Source organism: Trichechus manatus, unplaced genomic scaffold (assembly GCF_000243295.1).
Source record: "Trichechus manatus latirostris isolate Lorelei unplaced genomic scaffold, TriManLat1.0 scaffold00223, whole genome shotgun sequence".
NCBI lineage: Eukaryota > Metazoa > Chordata > Mammalia > Sirenia > Trichechidae > Trichechus > Trichechus manatus.
The window spans coordinates 2,886,533-2,895,171 of NW_004444159.1; the positions used below are offsets into that span (position 1 = coordinate 2,886,533).

The window sequence follows — 8,639 nt, forward strand, 5'->3', positions numbered from 1 at the left end:
CCACAGACAACAGGGAGCCAAAAGATGTTTTTAAGCAAGCAAACAGCACGAGCAGCTTCAGTTTCTGAGGCAGCAGAGCCCAGGATGAACTGGAGTAGGGAGAAACTGGTGACAGGAAATTAATGGAGGAGGCTTTTGTGATATGAGGGCCTTAGGTCAGGAGTGATGGCAAGGCAGGGAGACTACAAGGTTCAATGTCGGAACCGATCTGGGGAGAGGTTCCTGGAGGCTTCGGAGACTGACTGAACGTGAGGGCTGACGGAGAGACATAAATCAAGGGCGGCAATAAGGTTTCTGGCTTGGAAGACTGGGTGGATAGTGGCATTTCGGATCACCTTTCAGAAGCCCGGGAGATGACTTTCATTTTTACAAGTTAACTTTCGGGTACTTGCAGGGTGATCCAGATGGCAAAAGGCTGGAGCTGAGGAGAAGTTGTAAATGGAGAGAGAGCTAGGAGTTGCAAGTTTACAGGTCATAGTACAGGGCACCAAAGCACCAGACTCCAAAGGGATGCAGGAACTGGGCTCTTAATGACCAGGTATGGGACTACAAATGTGGCTTCCGGGTGAGGTCAATGTGGACGTGAGCGGGTAGCTTACAGTTTGTTCACTGTGTTGAGATGTAAAAAAGCAACCTTCAAGAGCCACACATTTCCAAACAGGGTGGGAGCACCCAGTCCTTGGAGCTCATCCACGAAGGGGCCATTTTGAGGCAACTACCATCTCCCCCTACAAGCAGCCCTTCCTTTTCTTGAATTCCCACTGCTCTCTCTTCTTGCCTCCTTCTCCTGCTCCATGACTTACTCTTTGCCTCCTACCTCTGTCAGGGAGACCCAGGACAAGGGTTTCAGTCAAGATCACTCTTGTCACTACATGAGACATTTCTGGTCTGAGGAAACTCAGTTTATATATCTTTTTTTTTTTTAAATCAACCACCTTTTCACGTATTTGGAATTCAAGAACATCAAGATCATAGTAATCACTGTCTCCTTCCCATCATTCCCTATCCACTCCCTTCTAAACTCCTAACTACAGTGGAAGGGTCCACCCAGCTGTCTGCCATCTACCATCAACAGGAGATATACGGACAGAAGACCAGACTCAAAAACACTGCCTTATGAAAAAGGGCAGATAGTTATGTAAGAACTTTTCAAAAACTCGAGAAAACAAAATAAGGGGGACTATAAGTGCAGAACATTAACTGTCAAGCAAGCAGGGGCTAGTTCAAATACTTAAAAAAAAAAACAAAGGTAAACTCCACAGAACTTAAACCAAGAGGGTGAACTGGCAGATGACAGCGCCATAGTAAGTTTCCTACGTACTGAAGAAGTTCGGAAAGCTGAGCCATCCCACCAGCGCAGCCTCACAGCACCAGTCAATCTAGTTTATTTTAGATGGAGAGGAGTTCCAGAACTTTTATTTATTGCTAGGTTTTTAAATATGTTTAATGCCACTTAATGTTTTTCCCAACTCCAGATTGTCTGTGAAACCCTGGCCTTGCCAACCTCGGCCCCCTTACAGGCATGTAATGAGAGCTTACTTTATGACATTCCAGATCTCCACATGTATCACATGAGAGACAATGAGCACACCAGGCTACCTGTACACACAAAAGTGTACTGTGCCTGTAAGCAGGGTTTCTCAGCCCCAGTACCATTGACATCTGGGGCCATATGAGCCTTTGTTGCAGCGGGCTGTGGTGTGCTTTGCAGGATGTTTAGCAGTATACTTGGCCTCTACCCACCAGATGCCTGGAGCACCCCTCCCCCAGGTGTGACAGTCAAAAACATCCCCAGACATTGCTAAATGTCCCAGGGAGGCAAAGTCACCTGGTTGAGAACCACTGCTTTAAAGGATAACGTCTGAGGCGTGTGACCTGCCTTTCCTTAAATTCCATACCTAAGTGAACCTCCTGAAAAAGAATCTGCCAGTTCTCTTTGTCTCCCAGCACTCAAAGCAAAAAGAAAGTGCTGCATTTCCCCAATTTGAACATAAACTCCTCCCAAGCAAATTTTGCCTAAGGTAATGGAGTTGTGCAAAATGCTGGGAAGGAAATCCAGAGTGGATACCCACAAAGCTTCCTGAGCTCAAAATACACCACTTTCTTCCATATATAGATTTTTCCTTTCTGGAACATTTATTTTATCCTTACGACAACCTATGAGGTAGAGAACCTACTAAAAAGATATGTATAATCACATTCATCAACAAAAATGCTGGCAAAGGCTAACATTTCTTTTTAAATTACCTGACATCTTCAAATTCAACCACAGAATTATTTTGAAAAGGATCTGGTCTCGTTCAAACACACACACTGTGTATTTGATGGCTAAGTCCTCTGTGGCCGCACCGATACTTTAAACAGCAAGTGTCTAATGAGCTGGGCTGGAGTCAGGAGTGCTGCTGGGTCGTAGGCCTGATTTATTAGCAATCACTGGGTAGATCTTGGCACATCTGTAAAATGGGCTAACAGACCTACCCAACCCCCAGAGTGTTGCTCTGAAGATAAAATAAAAATCTTTGTGAAAGGCCTTCCCAAGAGCAAGGCAAAAGTAACTTTGTTCAAAGTACAACACCTTAAAGAAAGAATTTTAGAAGTATAATGAAACCCTCAAAGTAGCCAAAGTTTTTTATAACAATCTTATGCCTGTGGTTTCTGAAAAAGGGGCAAAACTGATGAAATACCAAGCAAAACCAAAGAAAAAACCAAGTCAATGCCATCAAGTCTACTCACAGACTCACAGCATAGCGACCCTATAGGGAAAACAAACAGCCACTGAAAAGCTTTATCTCATGACCCCACCAAGACTTTTTCTCCATGTCTGACAAAGCCTGTGGGGGTTTTCATTCTGCTTTGTCCACCCTATCAGTACCACCCACCCTCAGAGTCTGAAAGTCCTCAGGTGAATCCGGGTAGAAGCATTCAGCTCCCCAGCCTGGTGACTTTACAGAGGCTTTCAAATTCTCTTAGCATTACTTGTTTGAATCACACTGAACAAACAGTCTCCACCCTCTCCCACTTCTTTTGTCTGAAGCACCTATTCAGCCAGCCACCTTTAATGATGGGCAGACTGGCTAACCTGTACCCTGAAGTACCATCAAAAACAAGATGCACCGGTTGCTCTTCCCTTCCCCCTCCTCTCCTCCCTCTCCATTCCATCCCATCTTCCACCAACAGACATCCAGGGCCATCGTCAGCTACACTCTGCTTCACCTCACATCAGCATTAACCACCCCGGGAACAAGACTCGAGATTTTCTCCTGAAGTGACAAGAGAAACTGAGAAGGCCACAGTCGATGACAGACGCCCAACATAGAAGGAAAAAAAACCTGTCCCCCTCACTCCCCACCCTCCTAGTTCCCCTACCCCAGTAGGAAGCAAAACAGACGCCTCTCCTTTCTGTATTCTGCCTTCCCTGGCAGTGGGGGAAAGTAAAAACAAGTGATGCATTTCAGAAAGCACATCGTATGCCTCCCTCCGTGTTTCATATGGTACACCTTTTACCTTTGATTTAGGGGGAGGCCCCCCAGAGCGTGGAAATCAATACCTGACCCCTGCTTTTTGAAGAGGGTCATGGCTATTTCTCCTCAAAAAATCTCTTTAATAGATGTTTAAAAGAGAAAAAAAAAAACATATCTACCCTCCCCCTGGAAAAAAAGAACCCATCCAATTTCTTAATTACACTTGGATGTAAAAGATATTATTACTCAACTTTACCTGTTCAGTAGGTCAGATGCACACAAATAACCTTGAGGCAGGGAAACGTCTGACTTACAGCAGGCCTGCCTTTCAACCAAGACAGGATGGCTACCAACCTGGCCTTCACTCAGATTTCAACCATTTTACCTCACCAAAAACTTCAATACCTTTAAACATACTTATAGCTGAATTATGACACAAATCACAGTTTTTTGTTTTGTTTTGTTTTCTAACATTTGGTCAATGTTTCCAAAAACACTCCAAACCTAATACAATTATTTTTAAAAGATATCTAAGAACTGGGCTGAATACACTGAGGAAGAAGAGTCCTGTCCAGACCTAATCGAAGGAACAATAAACTGAGCAAAGGGGGTGAAAACCATCCTCATCTTACCAGGAGAGACTATACTGCACACTTTCTGTTGATACTATATTGCATTTCCACCTTCTGAATGCAAATCTTATTCAATAAAAGAGGAAAGGTAGGACATCACTTTAAGGATTATGTAGAATGACCAAAATAGACCCCAAAAAGTCTGTTATTAACATATGAAATAAGGTGATGCATCCTTGGAAAGGTTTAACCTGAACACACTGGGAAGACCTCTGCCCAGACGAGCTGCCATTTGACACCACTTGCTGGTCAGACAGCACTGAACTCCAATTAAAGACATTTACAAAAGAAGGAGTGATTATTTAAGTACACTAACAAAAAACCCAAACAAAACAAACTTAACGTCCTACCTGTTTAAGTCAAAGGACATAGAGAATTCAAAAATTAATTAAACCTAGTAAATAATGTAAACCAGAGAAGGACTCCCTTTCAAAAATGCTTTGGTTAATTTTAGCATCCTTCTGTTTAGCTGCTTAGCAACCCTTATCCTATGACCTTCTAAGCACCACCTACTTTTCAGAAGGATAATGAATAGGAACATCAAAAGGATCCACTTCTGACTGTTTCTAGTGAGCATGTTTCACCAATTTTTGTAGGAATTAAGTCTACATAAATTATGCTATGTAAAACCCTAAGAGGGTAAACACTTTTAACTTTAGTAACTGGGTAATTTCCCTAGCTGAAAGTAATAAATAATGCTGACAAGGGAACATATGACAGCAAGTAAAAGACTTCTAAACTAGTGCCTGGATATAACAGGTAACATTTCATAAACAGCTGTTGATCAAATGCAGGACTAATGTGGTTAGTTTTATTTTCCTCCTTCAACGTTCTGTACCTGGACTGGATGCAAATTAAGATCTCAGTTGTGAGCCTGAAGAAATCTAAAATAAAAGACCCTTCAATCAAAAGGTCACTGACTGGGTGATGTAAATAGTTAGGAATGAATGCATCACCTGTACCAGCTGAGTCAGACTCATATTCCTCATCACATAACCAACACTTGTCTGCCAAAGGGCTTCTGCTCTGTATTTCTGATGAAAAATAGATGGGCATCTAGAAAAATCCAGGGGGTGATAAGCGATATAACAGCAAACATTAGCATTTCCTAAGAGTATCACATTTCCAGCAAATCCTCCTTTAAAACAAAACATCCTAAAATGCAACCAGTTTAGCAGTATTTTAAGAATGATAAGACAGTACAAAGTACAAGTTCAATTAACAACCTAAAATGGAGCACAAGCTAAACAAATAACTAAATCAAAGAGGTCTCTCCCTTTCTTTTGTAAAAGAGGGGGAAGGTATTTTTTCACACATTTAAAACTTGATTAAAGCCATTCAAATGTTTAATTCATCAGTGTAACCAAAGCTCAAAAACACATCAAAGCAGGATCCATCAGAGTGTACCCAGGAAGCTCCCTCCAAAGAGTTGGGGTTAAAAAAAAAAAAAAACACGAAAATTAGTGGCCCACCTTTGTATAACTTCCTTGAACAGTAATTTCAAACTCATCCCTTGAAAAGGTCTGTGGGAGTCTTGAAAAAGCATAGAACTAAACGCTTAAAAAAGAAATATAAAAGTTTTATCCAAGACTTCAGTCTCTAACTTCGACTTTCGGGTCCAATTATGTCTTAGAACCATACCTGCGTACCAGCTGAAAAAGTACCAAGTCTAGAGGATGCTTTTCACGGGTGTGAAAAAAATAATTCTTTGCAGTTCCCTTTTCCCCACCTTTCACTTCAATTAAAATTATCTCAGATTAAACTCACTGCACACGCACAGGCCACCGCCTGTCTAGAGGAAAAAAGATCTCAAATATAGAGATGCACATTAGCAACTAAGCCTTTGTAGAAACCATTTCCAGTCTCCTCTTCGAGGCAGAAATATCACGCTATTTCCAGCATCCCTATCCAAGAGGCAAACTTTATTTCCATTAGCTAGTAAAAGGCTAAACGTAAACCTTAACTCTAGAACAAAAACGAAGGTTAATTTCTCTATTTATGAAAACCCCAGGGCAGGTTTTTCAGCATACCTATAACTTATATTTATAATTCACCCTTGTATCTCTCCACCAATACCCCTAATAAAGAAATAAAATAACAAAAAACAAAAACCCTCCAAAGTGCCCGAATGTTTGCTGGGCTGGCTCTGAAGCCGTGTAGAATTTCGTAATGGAATGTGAACTGCTCGTCCGGATCTGGGCTCACGTTCTATCTCCTAACCAGTAAGGAGCGAGGGAAGGCAAATCTGCTGAGCAAGGAAAAACATTTTCCTCCTCTTTTATAATCCATCACGGATGCATCGCGCAGGGTCCAGTCGCTGGACGAGAGTGCACGCGGTGCCTGTCAACCGCCCCTTCTGCGGCCCGGATCCCGCTGATCGCGGGGTACCTGCGCCCCTCGACACCCTCCTCTGCGCGGCGACAAAGTGGGCTCGCGGCGACACCCCGCGACCCGCCCGCGGCCCGGCCCTCGCCCGGGGCCCCTGCGCGCCCCACCCCCGCTTAGAGAAAAAAGTCACTCGGTCCAGGGCGGCCCGGCCCGCGGCCCCGCGCCCGGTACTCACGCGCCGCGCCCGGGAGCCGAGTCACCACATCCTCGACGCGACTCTCCAGTCCCATCCAGGAAAACGCTGCTGCCCAGGGAGGGGGCCGGCCCGGGGAAGGACCTCCCCTGCTCCTTAGCAACCATTAAGGTCGCAGTTTCCTAAGCGACGGCGAGCGGGGCGGAGGCTGGGGGCGGCCCGAGCCTGGGGGTCTGGGCCCCGCCCGCCGCCCGCCCCCGCCCCGCGCCGCCGCTGGGATGGAGGAGGACCGGAGACCAGTAGTCGCGGAAAACTGGTCCAGCGGACGCTGGACAAAAGTTTCGCACAAGCTCACGCAATGGCCCGCGGCCCCGCTCGGATGCTCCCGGCCCCTCCTGGGCTGGGATGGCCGCGAGCGCCGCGGTACCCCCAACGCCCCGCCGCGCACCCATCCCCGGGCTCCCGGCGAGACACGTACGCGCCACGCCAGCGACAAGGACAGCCGAACAATACGTCCCGATACGGCTGCGGCCGACACCCCCCAAGTCACCCTGGAGCTGGGGCCAAACCTCATCCCCGCCAGCCGGCCGGGAGTACCGGCCAAGCGCCGAGACCAAAGTCCGGGAGAAGGTGCAGGCGATGCTCCCGCCGAGCTGCCGGGCAGCCCAGCCGCTCCGCCACGAGCCCCGCGGCCCCGGCTACCTTGCGGCGGGTGCCGTCATCCCCGCGCTCGCGGCCCCGGGAGTGACTCGAAAGTATGCAGGAGCAGAGTTTCCCCTCCCACAGGGGGGGAGGGATGTCGGGGGAGGAGGGCGGAAGATGGAGCGAGGCGCTGGGAAGATGTCTCTGGCCCGCGGTCCGCGCACCATCCGAGTCCTGGCTGGCGCTAGTTAAAAATAAACTTTGCAGCGGCTGGGGACGGCTGGGAGCCCGACGGGGCCCGGCGCTGGGACACGCAAGTGTGGATGCACATCAGGTCCTGCGAGCAGCGGCGGGCGCTCGCGGGAGCGGACGGGTCGAGTCAGCAGCTCGGGAAGGGGAAAGGAGCGGAGGAAGGGGAGGGAGGAGGAGGAGCGGCGGCCGGCCCGGCGGGCAGCCCGAGGGGAAAGGCGGCCCGCTCATCCTCGCCAGCGCCAGGGCGCACGCGACGCGGCTGGGAGCGCGCCTGGGCCCCCTCGCCCCGTGGAACACAGAGTTTAAAGTGCAACCCGCTGTGCAGAATGCACCCTGCCCATCCCAAAAGTTCTTGAAAAGGGCGCTCCTACTCAGACCCGGACATTCCACTGCGATCCGACGAAAGCGAACCAAACCCTGAGCGCATACTTACAGCCGGCCAGGGCGGTGTGCTCCGAAGCATGATGGAGGGGCGTCCGGGGGCTGCGGGGCGAGAGAGAGGAGAGATGCAAACTTGTTCCGGAAAAGGAATCAAAATGGCGTTTCTGGATGTGCAAAGTTCATCAACTCCGCAGTCACTTCCCCTCCTCCTCTGCTCCCCGCAGGACGGAGGTGGGCGCGCAGCTGGCGACCCCCGGCGCCCCAAGCCGCGGTCCGGCCCCCCGCCTCGGCCCCCGGCCCTCTCCTGCCGCACGCTCGCCTCCTCGCTCTCCCTTGCTCACCCTGATAAGTAGACACATCACGTGTTGCTCCTGCGAGTCTCCTGGGGACGTGTTACTGAGCTGCGGCGGCGGCCCGGGCGGGGGGTGGGGGGGCGCGGTACCCGCCGGGCCCCCGCCTCCCCGACCCCGATTTTGGCCGAGTGGTCGCACTTTCCATCCCAGCACGGATAGAGGTGGCGCCCCACCCCACCCCCACCACAGCCCAGGGTGGCCCCACTCCCTCGGGGAGGGCCGCGGGCCAGGGGAGGGCTCGCCCGAGGGAAGGGTCGCGGCGGCCGCAGCGGAGCGCGATCGCAATCAGCCAGGCGCTCGCCAGCGGGCCACCTCGGCCAGCCACCGCGCCCCTTCCTCTCCGGCCCCTCACTAAGGGCCGACTCCCGCCCCCGGCTTTTCATCACTTCACGCCACG

General features: G+C 49.5%; 1 protein-coding gene across 1 annotated transcript in view; it reads right to left on the bottom strand.

The window, feature by feature from the left end:
• The window catches only part of RREB1 (ras responsive element binding protein 1), a 147,608-nt gene extending 139,347 nt beyond the window's left edge, over positions 1 to 8,261 (bottom strand). Inside the window, exon 1 of the mRNA XM_004388944.3 lies at positions 7,942 to 8,261. The gene's annotated coding sequence lies outside the window, so the exon portion shown is untranslated. The remainder of the gene's footprint in view (positions 1 to 7,941) is intronic.
• Between the last annotated feature and the right edge of the window lie 378 nt (positions 8,262 to 8,639).